The sequence below is a fragment of the Dunckerocampus dactyliophorus genome, chromosome 1 (genome assembly GCF_027744805.1).
Source record: "Dunckerocampus dactyliophorus isolate RoL2022-P2 chromosome 1, RoL_Ddac_1.1, whole genome shotgun sequence".
Classification (NCBI taxonomy): domain Eukaryota; kingdom Metazoa; phylum Chordata; class Actinopteri; order Syngnathiformes; family Syngnathidae; genus Dunckerocampus; species Dunckerocampus dactyliophorus.
The window spans coordinates 9,747,938-9,768,702 of NC_072819.1; the positions used below are offsets into that span (position 1 = coordinate 9,747,938).

Sequence of the window (20,765 nt, forward strand, 5' to 3'; positions counted from 1 at the left end):
GCAGGCCGGAACAGTGTTTGTTTTCATTTGTTTCTGCCTGAACAGTTTTCATGCCCGAGGCTGTTAATGTGTCCTGTGCTGGTGATTGGATGAACGGGAACAGAGAAGGGGAGCCCATGTGAGCAAACCCGCGACACTTGTGAGGAAAATGGAACAATGGATGGTACCAAAGGAATAACCTTTTTTTTATCAGTGAGTTGAACAATCAAAATACATTACCCTGTATTGCGAACTCCTTTTGTCGCTGAGAGTCGGAATGGGTCCACCGTGCTTGGTGACGCGCTTGAACAGAGACGTGTGGTGGATTTAATTATACTGTAATAAGCAGCTTCGGCAGTGAGCAGACCAAACCACAATGACAAACAGATACTTGGCATGTGGTAAGTATGATGGAAAATTATAGTGTGTAGTACTGTAACAAAACATAGCTTCCTACAGTGGCGGAGCACACCACTGGCCATCTAGACATATCAGGTATCAACTTATTGCCACCCCTATGTGAGTAATGGTCGGACCTTGGCCACCCAAGTGAAAATTTTCTGGCTCTGCCACTCGCTTCATTACCTTTGAGGTCTTCTGTTCCTCAACAGTCGACACTAGTAATGCGCAGATCGATACTGAAATATTGATAGTTAGACTTAGACAGACTTCATTGATTCACAAGGGGAATTACTTGGTGACAGTAAATCCATTGCAGAAGACAAAGACAAACACTTTTAATAAAATGCAAAGCACTACGATATAATAGAATAAAAAGAATATTAGATAAATAAAAAGAGTAAAATGTATATAAGATAAACAAGATTTGTATATTTACAAATGGTGTGTAGAATATGGTAAGTATAAGTAATTTTACACTTTATACAAGGAGGGCAGACAGTACAGCACAATAATGTGGTGGATTGTCTTTTACAGACAGGTGAGGTATTGTAGAGCTGGATGGCGTGTGGAATGAATGAAGTCCTGTAGCGTTTGCGGTGGGAACAGAAATGGAGCAGTTTGTTGGAGAATGAGCTCTGCTGCCCCTCTATTGTTTGATGGAGTGGGTGGGCGGGACTTTGCCGGTTGATTGCGAAAACATTTGAAAATGACAAATTAGCCACAGTCCGGAGATGGCCCCTGGGCCGCGCTTTTGGCACCACTACTTTTGCGGAGCTTCGTCGGAGTCAGGCTTGTGCTGTTGGCTCGATGAGCAAACTACAAATCTATTTGGCTTGTTGGCTCAGTGTCGTGGTCGAGTGAAGCCATGGTGGTTGAGGGGAGAGGGGCTGTGTTACAACAGTCAGTCCTAATGAGCAGCATTTTTTTGGAGGTGCACATCTATGGAGTTATATTTGTGCCTTAATTTTGAGGTAGCAAATGCTGATTTTGTGCCACAACGATTGTGTGTAATGTTGTTTTTCCCCCTTTTCTCCTGGTCATGTATACACACCAGAAAAAAAACAGACTCTAGATTGTTGCTGCTGATACTATGTTGCACTGTTTTATTTTATTTTGTATTACTGTGTAAACGAGGACGTTTGATTTTGTTGACGGGGAGGCTTGTAAGCTATTTTTGGTACTCTTATTTTGTACTCCCACCGAATGTGCTTTTATTTTGAAGGCCGGAAGTTTTGTTGCGTGTGTTGCGGGCACTTGATAGAATTCAGTCGCGTGACGAGCGGGCTAAGACTAAACGTGTCTCTTGCAGCTCCGGCGCCTGTGCTTTTGTTCACTCTGCACTCCCACGATATTATTGGGACTCTTCACCTGCTCGGTTACACTAGCTGCTAACAAAGAGACACGGAAGTTATCAACACATCGCTCAGCAGAGATCAAGCGTGAGTGTAAAGTGTCTTGATTGTGTGGACTACCATTGCTGAAAGCCTCGGTGGATCAGGCGACTAACTGCGGTTGTTGAAGAAATATTTGTGTCGTGAGAGAGAACAATAGCAGAGTACGAGGAGGAAGTTTGTCGAACAAAAGAGGACGACAACGACTGGACGCTGTTTTCAAGAAGCCCCAAGTTGTGTTACACAGATCAGGTTAGTTCCATTCGTACTCTCGCATGTTTATAAGCATTCTGATTGTTCATCAACACTACTCATAATAAGCTATTCTACGTGATGGTCCATTTTCTTCATGAAATCCACATATCTATGGTATCGATATCAAGGTGTCTTTGTCAGTCGGATCGATACTTGTGTGACGAGATACATATTCTTCAATTCTCTAGTGTGTATACAGTCGCAAATATGTATGTTTCTGTTGTATTGTTGTATGTATATTGTTAATTTGTATCGGATCGATACCCGCTACGCTAACCACATGGCGATGATGCATTGCTTTGTCGTTGAAGGAAGTACTGTACAGTACATGGAGTCCGAGCTCCCTTAAATACATTAAATTAATTTGTTGTATCTTTAACAACTTAAAATTGGGGGGAAACAGACTGACTCGGGCTTGACTTTAACACAGTTTACTCTAAGACGGCGGCCATTTTGAACAGAGTGAAATTTGACCCTCGTTGACTTCCCCTTGGCCTGGAAATCCCAGGCGCCATCATAATTGTTGTTCCATTTCTCCGAAAAGCTGAAGTGCACTTGTTGAGCTCTACCTTTTGGAGGAATGAGGGAGCGAGTCAACATTAATGGTCACTCGAGAGTTGTACAGTATATTACGGTACCCACAATGCATTGCAATGGTGCAGCAAAAATACATCCATGGGGTGGCGGTAATGAACATAAAATAGTCTGGAAGAAGATGCATAAAATGAGCAAGTTAATTATTCTTTTTCTGCTTTTGCAATGGCAACATGCCAGAGTAAACAGTTTATGAGCAAACAAAACCCCACAATGACTTTGGAAACTAACAAACTATACGGAATTTTAAAAAAACAATGATAATATTTTTTTATTTGCAGGAGCAGTATAGCTCTACACCTACAAGTAGTGGTGGAACCATGATTGCTTGGGCTGAAAGTGAGCAAGCGAAGCTGCGTTCCATTTATCACTCCCACTTCTACATTCCCTCAGTTCTGCAAGTAGCCTCCACATGACTCCAGCGATGACGTCATACCAAGTGCCTAGGGGAAGTCAACGAGGGCAACTCAAACTGCTATTGGAATGCACAGTTGCCAAATTCTCACTAAGAAAAGTAGCTATTGGCTGTCCTAGAAGTCGCCAGTTGACGTCGTCAGCTAATTTGCTTATTAATTGCATATGTCATCACAGATGCTGTAGGAAAAAAGCATAACCTTGTAGGAGAGACAAAAAAAGTGAGTAAAAATACCTTTATTACATTTAGAACTACAAATAAACGTGATTCTTGGTTTAATTTAAAATGATCAATCACTTCATCAAAATAAAAATAATTATAATATTGTACCTTGGCCAGTGCCTACTACCTTTTATCTTGCTGTTAGGACTAGTTGTGTCATTTATCACACAACGTTTTTCCATCACTCGCTCTGACACACTGACAGGTAAGGGAGTCCCAATGAGGCTTAAGAAGATTAAGATTAAGAAACATTTGCATTTTAGATCCCGCTCTGTGAAACAGGGTGAGATCCACCCCGGCGGCATTGTACCTTGCGCATGCGTGATTTATGGATGCGCGGAGCTCCACTATGCTGTCAGTGTGCCGCGGAAGCTGACTGTGCACTGACGGCGTGTGACTGCTGGGGCGGATCTCTCAGCAGCACGCCCTGCTGCTCAGTGAGAACACAAACTGTGCAACAATACGTGCTTTCACTTTTATGTGCCCAAATACCAGAAAACTCTCTAACACCGCCAGAAAAAGTTGGTAGATTTGTCGCTAGTCGCTTTTGAGAAAAAAGCGGGTTTTAACTGTTGCCAGATTTCACCACAAAGTCGCCAAGTTGGCAACACTGTTGGAAAGCAGCCATACTATATATCACTATGTACACACAGTGGGTCAGGGTCAGCTGTGTTACATCGGTGGATTAGTTCAGAATATGCAGTACTACGAAGATGGTTAATGTCTTAGCAGGATAAGTCACCATGGTAACTTAGGCGGTGGAGTTAACCTGCTTTGTCACATCTTAAATTAGGTGATAAGAGGTCAGAGTTGATAAAAGCCCCGCCCACTGACTAATCAGTTGTCTCTGAAAATGACGTTGGTGTTTCCCACATGTCTGCAATTTATATGTGGCAGGGAGGAGGGGTGCTAAATTGACGCAATTGTCTAGTTTGCATAATTGGCCACACTACAAAACTCAGTCTTATGTATTTATGGTAATGATAATGTAATGGTTTCATTTATTTCAAACATAAATACAGTTTACATTAAATGCTTCATATTTAAAAAGTAATTGACTAATATATGTTGATTTTAATTTTGTGTTGGGGTACACATGCGTGCACCTAATAACGTACATGGGCAATAAAAAAATCACTGTTTACTGCACTTGTGCGCTGATTTTAAAGCTAATGTACACATCATTGCATGTCTGATATGTCACTATATTGCAGCGTCCAGTTCCAGCTGGAGTACCCACCATGGCTTGCGAGCTCTCTATAAATAACAGTTAAAGTTATGTGTTTGTTGTTTGTTGCATGTTGTTTATTTTTTGGTTTGCATCATGCATAAGGCCCCTCAACATCCAGAGCCTTGCTATGGGGAGTGTTTTGACCACCCCAGATACCTCAACCACAGTGATGGAACTGTCCACGTTTGTGTCCTCAGACTCTGCTTCCTCTATGATAAGGTACAGTGGTGTGAAAAAGTGTTTTCCCCCTTCCTCGTTTGTTATTTTTTGACATTGTTGTCACACTTAAATGTTTCAGATCATCAAAGAAATTTAAATAGTTGTCAATGACAACGCAACTGAACACAAAATGGCAGTTTTTAAATGAAGCTTTTTATTATTAAGGGAGAAAAAAATCCAAACCTACATGACCCTGTGTGAAAAAGTGATTGCCCCCTAAACCTAATGACTGGTTGGACCACCCTTAGCAACAACTGCAATCAAGCGTTTGCGATGACTTGTAGTGAGACTCTTACAGCGCTGTGGAGGAATTTTGGCCCACTCATCTTGGCAGAATTGTTGTAATTCAGCCACATTGGAGGGGTTTCCAGCACTGTTTTCTTCAGGTTATGCCACAGCATCTCAATAGGATTCAGGTCATGACTTTGACTAGACCACTCCGAAGTCTTCATTTAGTTTGCGTGTTTTGGATCATTGTTCTGCTGCAGAACCCAAGTTGGTTTCAGCTTGAGGTCACGAACAGATGGCCGTACATACGCCTTGAAGATTTTTTGGTAGACAGCAGAATTCGTGGTTCTATTTATCACAAGTCTTCCAGGTCCTGAAGCAGCAAAACAGCCCCAGACCATCACACTACCACTACCATATTTTTCTGTTTGTATGATGTTGTCTTTTTGAACTGCGACATTACTTTTATGCCAGATGTAATGGGACACACACCTTCCAAAAAGTTGAAGTTTTGTCTCGTCAGACCACAAGAGCATTTTCCCAAAGGTCTTGGGGATCATCACGAGCTTTAATGTTCTTTTTGTTCAGCAGTAGTTTTGGTCTTGGAACTCTGCCATGCAGGCCATTTTTGCCCAGTGTCTTTCTTATGGTGGACTCATGAACGCTGACCTTAACTGAGGCAAGTGAGGCCTACAGTTCTGGGGTCTTTTGTGACCTCTTGGATGAGTTGTCGCTTGGGGTAATTGTGGTTGGCCGGCCATTCCTGGGAAGGTTCACCACTTTTCCTTGTTTTCGCTATTTGTGGATAGTGGTGTTCACTGTGGTTGGCTGGAGTCCCAAAGCTTTAGAAAGGCTTTGTCACCTTTTCCAGACTGGTAGATCTCAATTACTTTTTGTCTGTGGGGGGGAGGAAATCACTTTTTCACACAGGGCCATGTAGTTTTGGAATTTTTTCTCCATTAATAATGATGCCCTGTTTTCTCAGGCCATTGCATCGATTGTAACAGGACTGTTCAGGTTGTCTTAGAAGAAGTTCATGCTCAAAGACTAGGTGGGACACACATCAGTTAGACTAGATAGGACAGCTCCAGAGCTGTAGTCTAAGAGCTTGGTGCCAGATCCAATGTGTTTATCGTCTAAAGGAGGAGGCAGGTCCAGACAGGAATTATTGCTTCTACAGTGGATCGTTAGGATACCCGGCAATGATGGTCCAATATTGGACCAAAACTGGAAGAAAAGGTACCAAATTCCTTGTCAGTAGAGGAAAGGAATGAAACGATAGACAGGAATCTCAACTCCATGTTCAACAAAAAAGGAAGTCATTGAGATTTCTAATAAATGTAAAGCAAAAGCATCAACCGACTGTAACGGAATAAGAATGGAAACAATAAAATGAGGTATTAATGAGATCGCTGAACCCCTGATGTACATCAGTAATTTATCATTCCAGACTGGAAAACAGCTAAAGTAGTTCCAGTTTTCAAAAATGGAGACAAACATAAATTTGCAAACTACCGACCAGTCTCCTTGTTACCCCAATTTTCAAAAATCATTGAAAAACTATTCAACAACAGGTTGGACATATTTATTAATAAGAATGAATTACTCGTGGACAGCCAATACGGATACAGAGCTAACATTTCAACTTCCACGGCACTAATGGAAATCATTGAGGACATTAATAATGCTGTAGACCACAGAAAGTGTGCAACTGCAGTATTTATGGATTTGACAAAAGCCTTTGATACAATTAATTACAATATCCTAATTACAAAATTAGAAAGATATGGAATCAAAGGATTAGCTTTAAACTGGTTTTAAAAGCTACTTAGCAGACAGGAGGCAATATGTGAAGCTACGAGAATATACATCTGCGATCTTGAAGGTATCCTGCGGCGTACCCCAAGGGTCAATAAAGGGGCCAAAACTCTTTAATCTATATATAAACGACACCTGTAAAGTCACGAAGGATTTGAAATAGGTATTATTTGCAGACGATACAGTATGCTGTGGAGATAGCACACAGGAACTAATGGGAAAAATCACAGTGGAATTAACTTTACTAAAAAGATGGTTCGATAATAGTAGACTATCCCTAAACCCAAGTAAAACTAAAATTGGCTATTTGGCAAGTGCAAAAATGATACACACGTGCAAATACAACTTGACGGCATAGACATTGACAGTGTATGTATGTATATATGTATGTACGTACGTACGTACTTTATTTATCCCACAGCAGGGAAATTCACTTGTTACAGCAGCAAGCAAGATACGCAAGTAAATAATACATAGTAACACATGGTTCAAGTGGTACAGGTGTTGTAGAGCCTGACAGCGGTCGGTATGAAGGACCTGCGGAACCTCTCCTTCTTACACCGTGGGTGTAACAGTCTGCTGCTGAAGGAGCTGCTAAGGGAACCCATAGTGTCATGTAGTGGGTAAGAGGTGTTGTCCATGATGGATGTCAGCTTAGCCAACATCCTTCTCTCCCCCACTTCCTCCACGGAGTCCAGAGGACCGTCCAGGACAGAGCTCGCTCTCCTGATCAGTCTATTGATCCTGCTCCTGTCCCTGTCCGTGCTGCCCCCTCTCCAGAAGCCCACAGCATAGAAGATGGCTGAGGCCACCACAGAGTCATAAAAGGTCCGTAAAAGAGTCTTGCACACACCAAAGGACCTCAGTCTCCTCAGCAGGTGGAGGCGACTCTGGCCCTTCTTGTAGAGGGCGTGGGTGTTGACGGACCAGTCCAGTTTGTTGTTAAGGTGAACACCCAGGAATTTGTAGCTGTCTACCAACTCTATGTCCGCTCCCTGGATGTTCACCGATGTGAAGAGAGATGTTTTCCTCTGGAAGTTAATGATCATCTCCTTGTCTTGCTGGTGTTGAGTTGTAGCTGGTTAAGCTCACTCCAGCTGACAAAGTCCCTGATGACCATCCTGTATTCCAGATCATTCCCCTCTGAAACACAACCCACAATGGCTGTGTCGTCGGAGAACTTCTGGATGTGACACTGTGTGGAGTTGTGTGTGAAGTCCAAGGTGTAGAGGGTGAAGAGGAAAGGGGAGAGCACCGTACCCTGAGGGGCACCTGTGCTGAGTCAGACATGTCAGACACACAGTGACGGAGCCTCACATACTGTGGTCTGTTGGTGAGGTAGTCTATAATCCATGCAGTCAGGTGTTGTTCCACTCCCACACTCTCCATCTTCACTCTGAGTAGTGACGGCTGGATGGTGTTAAAGGCACTGGAGAAGTAAAAAAACATGACCCTCATAGCGCTCCCGCTGTCCTCCAGGTGTAGCAATGATCTGTGCAGCAGGTAGATCACTACGTCGTCCACTCCGATCCCAGGCCAGTAAGCAAACTGCAGGGGGTCCAGCTGAGTGCCCACCATGGGTCGCAGGTGCTGCAGGATAATCCTCTCCATGGTCTTCATCAGGTGAGAAGTCAAGGCAACAGGCCTGAAGTGGTTAGGCTCCTTGGGACGCGTTGTCTTTGGTATCGGGACCACACAGGAGGTCTTCAACAGGACCGGAACTTTCTCCAGGTTCAGGCTGAGATTGAACAAGTGCCTGAGAACTCCACAGAGCTGGTCAGCACAGTCCTTGAAGATTCTAGGGCTGATGCCATCCGGTCCCGGGGCCTTCCTTGCCTTGATCTTCTTCAGTTGACTCCTCACCTGATCATCAGTTATGGAGAGGGGGGGTAGAGGATGGCTGGGATGGGGATGTGGGGGTGAAGAGTGGTGAGTTGGTAGGGGAGGGAGGGGGGGCAGACTCAAATCTGTTTTTCAAACAGATTGAGTTCATCTGCCGAGATCTTCTCCCCACTGGCTTGGTCTCTCCCCACTCCTTTACCATGGCCTGTGATGGTCTGCAGGCCTCTCCAGACTTCCCTGGCATTATTTTCCTCCAGCCGATTCTCCAGTTTCCTCCTGTAGCAGTCTTTCCCCTTCCTGATCTTATGCCGAAGTTCCCTCTGGACTCTGCACAGCTCCTCCTTGTCCCCCGAGTTGAAGACCCTCTTCTTCTTGTTCAGCAGGGCCTTAATCTCAGAGGTCACCCAGGGTTTGTTGTTGGGAAAACACCGCACCAACTTGGAGGGCACAGTGTTCTCCACACAGAAGTTGATATAGTCTGTGATGCAGTGTGTCATGTTGTCAATGTCACTGCCATGGGGACTACAGAACGCTTCCCAGTCTGTTGTCTGGAAGCAGTCTCTGAGCCTAGCACTGCTCTCCTGAGTGTAGTCTGTGACGAGATGGACGAGGTTGTGATCAGAACGACCCAGCTGGGGGAGGGGGGATGAGGTGTATGCATCCTTGATGTTTGCATACAGGAGGTCCAAAGTTTTATTGTCTCTAGTGTGTCATTTGACATACTGGGTGAAGGTGGGAAGAGCAGAGGACAGGGAAGCATGATTGAAGTCACCGGAGATCAGGAGGAGGGATTGGGGGTGCTGGTTCTGAAGTTGAGAGACGATGGTGTGGATCTGCTCTATAGCTGCAGCAGCGACCGCTGAGGCGGGGATGTACACAGTCATAGCAATAACATGTGAAAACTCCCTCGGAAGGTAGTATGGCCGCATGCTAACCGCTAACAGTTCCACGTCTCTGGTGCACAGTTGCTCCTTCACACAGATGTGTCCCGGGTGGCACCATCTATCATTCACAAACACAGCGATTCCCCCTCCCTTCTTCTTACCGCTCTCCGTTGCATTCCTGTCCGCTCGTACCAGCTGGTATCCGTCCAATGTGACGTGTGAATCCAGAGAAAGTAAAGAACTCAAACAATGTACAGAGATGAGCAAATTCAAAAAACAATACAAGCAGTTGATGTTTGCTAAATACAAGGTAGAAGAGTCCTGATTGTTCTGTCAGGTTTGTTATTTTATTTTATTTATTTTTTTATTTTCTATTTTATTTTATTTTATTTTATTTTATTTTTTATTTATTTAATTAAATTTTATTTTTTATTTATTTATTTATTTATATTTATTTATTTATTTATTTATTTAATTTTTTTTAAATAATTTTCTTTGTTGTGTTAAAAAAAAAACAAAGGAAAGGGGAAAAAAAAAGCTTTGTTCTTATTTATTTATTTATTTATTTAGTATTGTCATTATTATTATCATTATTATGAACGTTCTCTCTTTTTTGGGGGGGAGGGTTATCTCACCGTTATCTATTATGTGTTATCCTGACTATCACTGAAAACATGACATGGAATCCAGGAAGTGAACTACATGTACTGTACTAGATGTAGAATGGATGGGGGGTAGGATTAAATAAGCTTTGCTTCTTCCTACTCCTTTTGGACATGTGGAACTGTCAAAGAATGATTCACGAGATGTATTCCATTGTAACCTTCATGTTCAAATAAACTAAACCAAACCAAACCAAACCAAAGTTCACTCAGCCACGTCTCTGGTAAACGAAAATAAATTTCTCGGGGTCACAATAGATCATAATATGAACTGGAAATCTCACATTAAAAATATACAACCTAAAGTGGCTAGAAATAACTCAATACTGAATAAAGAAAAAATAGTTGTCGACCAAAAATCACTCCATACTCTACTACTCTCTGGTATTACCATATCTAACTTATTGTGTGGAGATATGGGGAATCAACTATAAAAGTACACTACACTAAATAACTATGCTACAGAAAAGGTCAGTTAGGATGACCCATAATGCCGCTTACAGGGAACACACAAACCCTTTATTCCTAAAATCACAATTATTAAAATTTGGTGATCTGGTAAACTATAAAACATCTCAAATTATGCATGAAGCAAACAATAACATGTTACCCAAAAACGTAAAACAATTCTTCTCAACAAAAGAGGAGAAATATGATCCTAGGGACAAATTAAACCTAAAACACGCATATGCACGGACAACACTAAAAACTTTCAACATTTCTGTGTGTGGAATCAAGTTGTGGAACAGATAAAGAAAGGAACTCAAACAATGCACTAAAATAAGCCATTTCAAGAAACAGTACAAGCAGTTGATGTTTATAAAGTCCAAGGAAGACACCTGAACCACTGTGCACATACGATGCTGTCTAACCAGTCTTACATTGACTACAAACTCTTCATTTTCGGTGGGTACATTGTCTGTACTCGCTCACCATCAAACTGGGTCTCTATTCATCAACTATTTCATCAGCTATTATCAATTTCTGACCATGATAAAGTCGGTTGTGCATTGAACAAATGTACTGCAACTGATGTGAACCTGATGAGGGGTAGGATTAAATAAGCTTTGCTTCTTCCTACTCCTTCTTGGACATGCAGAATTGTGAATTATGTGATGAGCTCAAGTGTAATTTGTGTGCATGTTCAAGATGAATTAAACCATTACCATAAAAACTGCATTTTCTGTTCAGTTGTGTTGTCACTGAAATATTTCATTTTGTATAATGATCTGAAACATTTAAATGTGACAAAAATAAAAAAAAAAAAAGAAATCAGGAAGGGCAAACACTTTTTCACACCACTGTATGTCAGTGGGTTTGAGAAGGGCCTCTAAGTATTCCTTCCACAGGCCGTCGATATCCTCAGTCGAGGTCAGTAGGCTTCCATCCCCACTGTAAGTGGACCGGGCACAGAATATGGCCCATTTGGAATCTATATCCTCGTCCTCCCCCAGGTTGCAGGCGAAGCTCTGCCGGAAGTGAGAGTTGTAGACTCGGCGAACGGGGGAGACGACCGTATTTTCACGACCATAAAGCGCACCGTATTAAAAGGCGCAGTTTCCGTTACAGGTGCTATTTTTGTATTTAACACATACACAAGCCGCACCGTATTATTGGATGCAGGTATGCACGGTATCGTGTCGCTCAGAAGTCAGTGAGGAAGCGACAACGCTTTATTTCTTTAGATAAATTAAGAGCAGAACTCTCATTCCGTTTATCAAACTCACTTGAAATCAGGATGGTCATCACTCAACACAACAGTCTCAGTCATGGTGCACAACTGAAAACATCACACAGCAACGCAAACACAGACAAGACACTACCGCTACTTTTGCAGAACAATAACTAACAACTATGTAGCTCAAACATGTAACTTTAAGAGCATTTGCACCAAAACACTACCGCAAAGCACGCTGGGGAACAGCAAGTGCTCCCAGCGACGCTACAATATGGTAGCATGAATGCTATTGTATGTTTTTAAAAAGCCAGCGAGAGCAAAACTGAGTTCGGTTGTACTTTATTGAAGTATTTAACAATGTACTATTTTTTATCAATCCTCATCCACAAATCCATCAAAGTCCTCATCTTTTGCATCCCATATGAACAGCGGGGCAAGTTCTCCATCAAACACCTGTCGTCATTGTCAGTCAGTCTCCGTTCTGTGCGACGCCTCAGAAATGATGCTGGCTTTTGTGAAAGCTCAAACAACAGTGCATCAGATACGTTAGCCCAAGCATCCACAATCCATTAGTGAAGCTGTGTTCGCTAGCTGTCATTCATCGCTCCCACACCGCTCGCAACTTTATTTTAAACGCCGTGTTTACATCCATTCACAAATAGTGGCGAAACTCGCACGGCATTGCCTCCCAGTGTTAGTGAAGCTGTGTTCACTAGCTGTCATCTGTCGCTCCCACGCTGCCTGCAACTTCACTTTAAACGCCGTGATTACACCGATGTCCAGCGGTTGGAGTTCCTTCGTCAAGCCTCCCGGAATTATGTTAAGCTCCAAGTTAATTTGCTGCACTTGTGATGCATGTGAAAAAAACATCCGGTCTCTTTCCGTACACATCACTCAGCCACTCGTTTTTCCAGCCCCTTCGATTGGTCCGGGTGGAAACTTTTCTTCCTCTTAAAAACCACCACAGGTAGCAGTGTCTGGCCATTATCATGGCAACCAAGCACAACAGTAAAAGGCGACTTCTCGTGCCCAGTTGTGTGTGTGATGTCGAAAGTGAGCGGCACGTCGTCCATGTTGGTGATGTAGTTGGGTAGTAGTTGTCTGCATTGCAATGTTTTTACTGCAGTAGGAGCGGAAGATGGCCAGCTTTCCTTGTAATCCGCTGTATGTTGCTACGCCACAGTAGTCCTTGCCCGGATGGATAGATGGCACCATTTCATAAAATATACTTATATAACTACTGGGGCGTGCCTTTAGCGTCCTCAGTCACGCCCACGTCCCTTTCCTCTATACAAGCAGCGTGTTGGCAGGCTCCCAGTCAGTCGAGCGGAGCGCTCATAAAAGTCACACAGCAACACTTACAGATTTTTGTAACTCGGTACACACATACGGCGCACCGCATTATAAGGCGTCACGCCCATTTTGGACAAAGTTTAAGACTTTTAAGTGTGCCTTATGGTCGTGAAAATACGGTACCAGACGTTCCCAGCATACCCTCACTACACGTTTGGGTCTCCCAGGTCTGTCCAGCATCCTCCCCCGCCCTCTAATTCAATTAATCACCAGGTGGTGATGAGTTGACAGCTCAACCCCTCTATTCATGCGCGTGTCCAGAACATGCGGACACCAGGTCTGATGATATGACTACAAAGTCGATCGTAGACCGGCGGCCTAGGATGACCTGGTGCCAAGTGCACTTATGGACATCCTTATGTTCAAACATGGTGTTTTTTATGGACAAACTGTGGTGCGCACAGAAGTCCAACAACATTACACCGCACGGGTTCAAATTAGGGAGGCTGTTCCTCCCAATCATGCCCCTCCAGGTCACACTGCCATTGCCCACATGGTCGTTGAAGTCTCCCAGTGGAACGACAAAGTCACCAGCACCCCTCTGTTAGACTTCAAGGAGGCTGGGTACTCTGAACTGACGTTTGACACGTGCGTTTGACACATACGACAGTCAAGACCCTTTCCCATACCCAAAGGCGGAGGGAAGTGACCCGCTTATGACTTCAACACAGAGACACTGAGCCAGGGTGCAATTAATAAGCCCACACCACCTCGCCACCTCACACTTGCAGCAACTCCAGAGTAGAAAAATGTCTAGCCCGCCTTGAGAAGTTTGCTTCCAGAACCCAAATTGTGGGTCGAGGTGAGTCCGACTATGTCTAGTTGGAATGTCTCAGCCTCTCGCACAAGCTCGAGTTCCTTCCCCCACCGGAGAAGTGACATTCCATGTCCAAATGCATGCGATACATGCATGCAGTCATGTAAAAGCGTAAGGGACATCATATGAGGTGTTTTTTTTACGCACACATCTTTATACTATACGACCCTACTTGTCATCTGGAGGCACTCTGATTGCTGTGAGGGACACTGATGAGATCCTCAGAGACATTGTCAGAACATATGCTGGTGCAGGACAATGCCTCACGTGACAGAGCAAAGCTGGACTTTACTAAAGCATGTTCTTGTCTTCTTGTGTCCTGTAGACATCAGTGAAGAACATCTTCCCCCTGAGCAGCAGGAGTGGAACTCCAGGATGGAGCAGGAGGAACCACAGCCCCCCAACATTAAAGAGGAAAAGGAGGAGCCACAGCCCCCCCGCATCAAAGAGGAAGAGGAGGAGCCACAGCCCCTCCACATTAAAGAGGAAGAGGAAGATCAGAGCATCAGTCAGGAAGATGAAGGACAAGAGGATTTCCCAGTTATTGTTGTGAAGAGTGAAGATGATGAAGACAAAGGTCAAAGTGAGGAGAAGAGAGAGGTGGAGCCTCCAAGCAGCAGCTCCACTCATCACATGACAACAGAAGCTGATGGAGACCACTGTGGAGGATCACAAACAGACAACCTGTTACCTCCACTATCAGATAGTGACGAGATAACGTCACACTCTCCTGACACTGATGATGAAGACTCTGAAGCTGATATGACATGTCACACTGACAACACACGCTGCAAATGCACACAATGTGACAAAACTTTTGTTAATAAGGGACGTCTGAATATACACATGAGACGTCACACAGGAAAGAAACCTTGCACGTGCTCAGTTTGTGGTAAAAGATTCTCTCAGCTGTCAAATTTGAAAGTTCATACAAGAACACACACTGGACAGAAACCTTTTCTTTGCACGGTGTGTGGTAAAGGTTTCTCTCAAACAAGTGATTTAAAAAGGCACACAAGAATACACACAGGAGAGAAACCTTTTCCTTGCACGGTGTGTGGTAATAGATTCAATCATAAAGGTGATTTAAAGAAACACACAAGAATACACACGGGAGAGAAACCTTATCCTTGCACAGTGTGTGGTAAAAGATTCAATCAAAAAGTTATTTTAAAACGACACACAAGAATACACACTGGAGAGAAACCTTTTGCTTGCACAGTGTGTGGTAAAAGATTCAATCAAAAAGTTGTTTTAAAAACACACACAAAAATACACACTAGCGAGAAACCGTTTCCTTGCACGGTGTGCGGTGAAAGATTCAATCGAAAAGGTGATTTGACAAACCACACAAGAAGACACACTGGAGAGAAACCATTTCCTTGCACAGTGTGTGGGAAAAGATTTTCTGAGCAGTCACGTTTGAAAGTGCATACACGAATACACACTGGAGAGAAACCTTTTCTTTGCGTGGTGTGTGGTAAAAAATTTGATACTCAAAGTAATTTAAAAAGACACACGAGAATACACACAGGAGAGAAACCTTTTTCTTGCACAATTTGTGGTACAAGATTCGTTCAGAACTCGCACTTGAAAGCACATGCAAGAACACACACGAGGGAAGTTGTTTAATGTGTGCGGTCAGCGATTCACAAAAAGTGCAAACTTGGCTGACCACAAAAGAATCCACACTGGGGAGTAACTTGAAATCATTTTTGAAAGGATGGGAAATATGAATAAGCAAGACGGTATCTCTGTTTAAAAAGCCAAGGTTGTGCAAGAGAACGACTTCTTACGTTGTTAATTGACATTATGATGACATGTTGGCAATGTTTGTTTCATCTGTCACATTTATGAACACACTTTTCTTATTTTAGACTTGACACTTGTGTATTTCACCCTTAATCGTTTGCCTGGGTTTCATTCCTGGCCAGGATTGCGTCAGGAAGGTCATCTGGTGTAAATTTGTAAAATCAATCAGCTACAATGATATAATACAGTGGTAAGAAAACGTGTGTAAACAAAAGGCCGGCCGATAACGATATTGGGGGCTAAAAAAAAGCTGATAAATGATATCAGCAAATCTATGAAAAAAAAGTATTAATATACACAGGATGTACACTCCTGATCAAAATCTTAAGACCAGTTGAAAAATTGCTAGAATTTGCATTTTGCACATTTGGATCTTAATGAGGTTTTAAGTAGAGCTACAATATGCAAAAACAGGAAGGGGGAGTGAGACAAAAAGGATTTTTAAAAAGTAATTTATTGAAAACAAAAGTTTATCAGCTGATCAAAGGTTTAAGACCATCGCCCAAAAAATAACAAAAAACTCTCCAAATCAGAACAAAAATGTTCTCGATCCGCTTGACCAAGGACTTCTTCAGGGAGAGTAACATCACTCTTTTGGACCATCCTGCATGTTCCCCTCATTTAAATCCCATAGAGAACATTTGGGGATGGATGGCAAGGGAAATTTATAAAAAATGGCCATCAGTTCCAGACAGTTGATGCACTTGGTTCAAGATTCAAGAGTTTTATTGTCATATGCAAGCTATGAGGTCCGCCACCTCTCTTCTGTATGATGTTTCAACACCACCAGTGATCAGGTCGATGACTGTAGTGTCATCTGCAAATTTAATGATGCTGGTGTTGTTCTGGGAGGCCATGCAATCGTAGGTGAAGGGCGTGTAGAGGAGCGGACTCAGCACACACCCCTGTGGGGTCCCAGTGCTCACAATGCTTGAGCTGGATGTGCGATTGTGGACTCTGACTGACTGGGGCCTGCCTGTTAGAAAGTTAAACACCCAGTTACAGAGGGAGGGTGACAGGCCAAGTGTGAGGAGCTTATCTGTGAGTTTGTGGGGGCTGACTGTGTTAAATGCAGAGCTATAGTCTATAAATAGCATTCTGACATATGTGTCCTGGCCCTGTAGGTGAGAAAGGACTGTGGATGGCAGTGTTGACTGCATCATCAGTGGACCGGTTCTGGCGGTATGCAAACTGTAGAGGGTCCAAAGTTGCCGGGATGCTCTTTTTGATGTGGGTCATGACTATTCTTTCAAACGCTACTCCGACGCTACTCCGCTGTCGATAGTCTGTGATGTGCTGGAGCCCCGCCCACATGCGCCGAGGGTCTGAGGTGGAATAGTAGCCCTCCAGCTTCTGTCTGTACTGTCTTTTGGCCTCTCGTATGGACCTCCTCAGGTCATATCTGGCCTTTTTGTAGTCTTCAGCGGTGCCCGTGACAAATGCAGTCGAATGAGCACGTGGCTTAGCCCTTACATCACAGTTCATCCACTGTTTTTGATTAGGGTATTTTCTGTAATACTTGGTGGTGGTAACAGTCTCTATGCATGTGCTAATGTAGCCAGTAACAGTGGAAGCATATTCATCCAAATCAACAGTACAATCTTCCCTCCCCGCTGCAGTTTTAAACACATCCAAGTTTGTGCAGCCAAAGCAGTCCCGAAGTACTTCATCAGTTTCACGTGAAACACTCGCATCAAGCATGCCCAAACCAATTTTTGAAGTGATTAACAAGAACGGTGGAGCTACTCATTACTGAGTCCTACTGAGAACATTTTTTGTTCTGGTTTGGAGAGTTTTTTGTTATTTTTTGAGCGATGGTCTTAAACTTTTGATCATCTGATAAACAGCCTATTTCAGTTTTTGTTTTGTTTTGTTTAAATTACAAGTTGCAAAGTGCTTTTTGTCTCACTCCCCCTTCTTGTTTTTGCATATTGTAGCTCTACTTAAAACCTCATTAAGATCCAAATGTGCAAAATGCAAATTCTAGCAATTTTTCAACTGGTCTTAAGTTTAAGATGTTGATCAGGAGTGTATATTGTACATGAACATAAATTTGTATAATACACAAAATACGATTTATCGCAAAGTAGCAGAAGACTACCAAATGAAAATAAGGAAGTTCAATTAGTAAGACTGTCAACATAAGGACATGCTTCTATGTGATTTACTTTTAGGTCTTGCCAAAAATGTGTAGTGTTGTTTGCTTTGCTGGTGCTGTAGCCCTGACTAACTTGCACACTGCAAATGTTGCATTTAACGTAAAGCTGCCACACTTTACTCTTCCCTCCTGCCTGTCAAATGAAACTATAAACGTTTAGTGCATTTTGGTAATTAGCCTAGAGTTTGATTGCATTTTTAAATGAAAACAAGTGGCTGCATTGGGCTGAAGGTGATAATACATAGGCTAATGTGAGGTGTTTTTCAACTAATACATGATGTGTTTATAAGAGGCTTAGCACATAGAAAATGGATGGATGGATATTCACAAAAACATGTTCCCGATATCAATTAGTCATGTTTACGAGCTATTGAAAAGTTCTATCTGCAGCCACAGAGTCTTTCCAAACAGCTGCTGAAAACAAATGCTGAAGCAAACTTTAAAAAGTGGAAAACAAACAAAATCAATCATCAAAACATGCATCACGTTACTAGACTTAATACTAGGGACTAAAAATGTAGCTGCTTTCAAAACAAGCAATATATCAAATGGCAACTAAATACATTATTTGGAACATTTTCAAAATAATTTGAATGACGACATTAACTTGTGAATATGTTTGAACGCCTGGAAAGCCTGCATGGAAGTATGAAGTGGGACGCTGTGTACAGTATATCTGCATTCCACTTTAAAACGCTGTACAGTCTTGGATAGGGGTGGACATGTGAATTAACAGCGACATATACAACGTTAAAGCGCTGTAATACGCTCTCTAAAGCTTGCGTGAAAGCTAGAATGTTCTCCTTGATGGGCCCCCGACAGCGTGGCACTAAAGTGTAGTGTTATGTTGTTTTTATAAAGTCACAGCTTATGGTGGTGTGCAAAAATGCACTTTCTTTTTGCGTTTAAGTCGGCTCTTCCTACAGCGGACTGAGTGAGAGCGCCGCTCTGTGTGTGAGGGGGAAGGGCCATGTGCAGGCAGTAAGCAGACAGACACACAGGGAGGGAACGACTTCATCTCAGCGCAGCAAAGAAAAGTTACATATCGGCTACATTTTCACCGATATTGATTAATCGGCGACACGTCATAATCGAGGGCCACACGGTGGCCTAGTGGTAGTGGTGAGCATGTTGGCCTCACAGTCAGTCAGGAATCTCTGTTGGGCGTTTATGTGTGGAGTTTGCATGTTCTTCCCGTGTGTGCTTGGGTTTTCTCCGGGTACTCCGGATTGCTCCCACATTCCAAAAACATGCATGTTAGGTTAATTGGTGACTCTAAATTGTCCATAGGTATGAATGTGAGTGTGAATGGTTGTTTGTCTATATGTGCCCTGCCATTGGCTGGCAACCAGTCGAGGGAGGTCAGCTGGGATAGGCTCCAGCATACCTCCGCGACCCTAATGTGGAGAAGCAGCATAGAAAGTGGATGGATGTCATAATTGGTCATAATCATATTGGTCGGGCTCTAATATTAACCTTTTGGAATGTTATGGTTTTCTGAATAAATTTGTCATAAAATGTCATCTGCTCTTCATCTAAGTCAAGGGTGTTGACAAATTTTACGATTTTTTTTGTTGTAATTATTATTAACGATATTAGAATGTTTATCAGAAGCATAGGTTGGTCTCTCAGGTCATTTGTAATGATGTTGTGCTGGTCAATGCTCCTAAGCTGAAACCAATCAACTGGCAGGTAGTATATGTGGCTTTCTTTCTGGTTCAAGTGCAGCATTCATAGTTTGCTTGTAGTAGAACAATGCCAGCTTACTGTTTTTGTCTTATCGACTACTCCTTTGCCTGTTAATGTCAGGGCTGTCCAGCTGTACTGTAATATTTATAATAAAAACATTATACATACAGTATATGTAAAGACAAAGTTTTGTGTTTTGTATTAGTTATTAGTATCAACATTCTAGCTTTGTCTGCTTACAGTATGCCTTTTTGCTCTATTTTTCCACTTTTCCTGGGCTTTTATTTTATTCTGCAATAAGCCTTCTTCCACAGATGGCCACTGGGCCACACTTTGGACACCCATGCATGTTTCGCCAGGAAGACGAGGTGTTGCCAGGCGACGAAGGAGTTCTCTGAGTGGATTTGAGCATATCATTCAGACAACTAAACTTCTAATTCAGTGACGATGTGTTCAGTTTAGCAGAAAGGTCCCGAGCATTGTCCAGTCTTTGTTTTTATTCTGTCTGGGTCCCCATACTTGCATCTTGACACATGATCCGATGTCTTCCTGTTCCATTCTTAAGCTCTCCCTTGGCTATTGACATGTTCGTGACTTATTTGGCTGGATTTTCATCATTTCATTTCATGCTGCAGTAGTGGTCAGCGTGGTCATGTCATCCATGAATGCTCGGATAGGTGGAAGCCGGGTTTTGTTATTTGTTCGCTCACCTCCCACCACCCATCTAGAGGCTCTAATGATGTTTTCCATGGAGGAAATGAGGAAAAAAAATTAATTCAGGTCCAGCTACCCCAGAAAGGCCACCACTGGAAAGAATGCCACCACCAACAAAGCTTCTAACAGCCATGGGGCCACCCAGGAAGCAGGATGTGGCTATATGTCTATATGAAACCAAAAAGAGGGAGCATATTACCCCAATTTTAGCCTCCTTGCACTGGTTGACTCTGCGTTTTAGAATTGATTTTAAGATTTGATTGTTTGTTTTTAAGGATTTGAATTGGCTCGCCCCTCAGTACATCTCGGACCTCATCCAAATTACACTCCAGCGAGCACATTGAGGTCCGAAGGCCAGCTCCAACTCGTGGTGCCTAAGACCAGGGGAGACCGGGCCTTTTC

General features: G+C 42.9%; 1 pseudogene; it reads left to right on the forward strand.

Annotated features, from left to right (window-relative positions):
• The first annotated feature begins 76 nt into the window (after window positions 1-76).
• On the forward strand, window positions 77-19,798 carry LOC129192886 (gastrula zinc finger protein XlCGF57.1-like; annotated as a pseudogene).
• The last annotated feature ends 967 nt before the right edge of the window (window positions 19,799-20,765 follow it).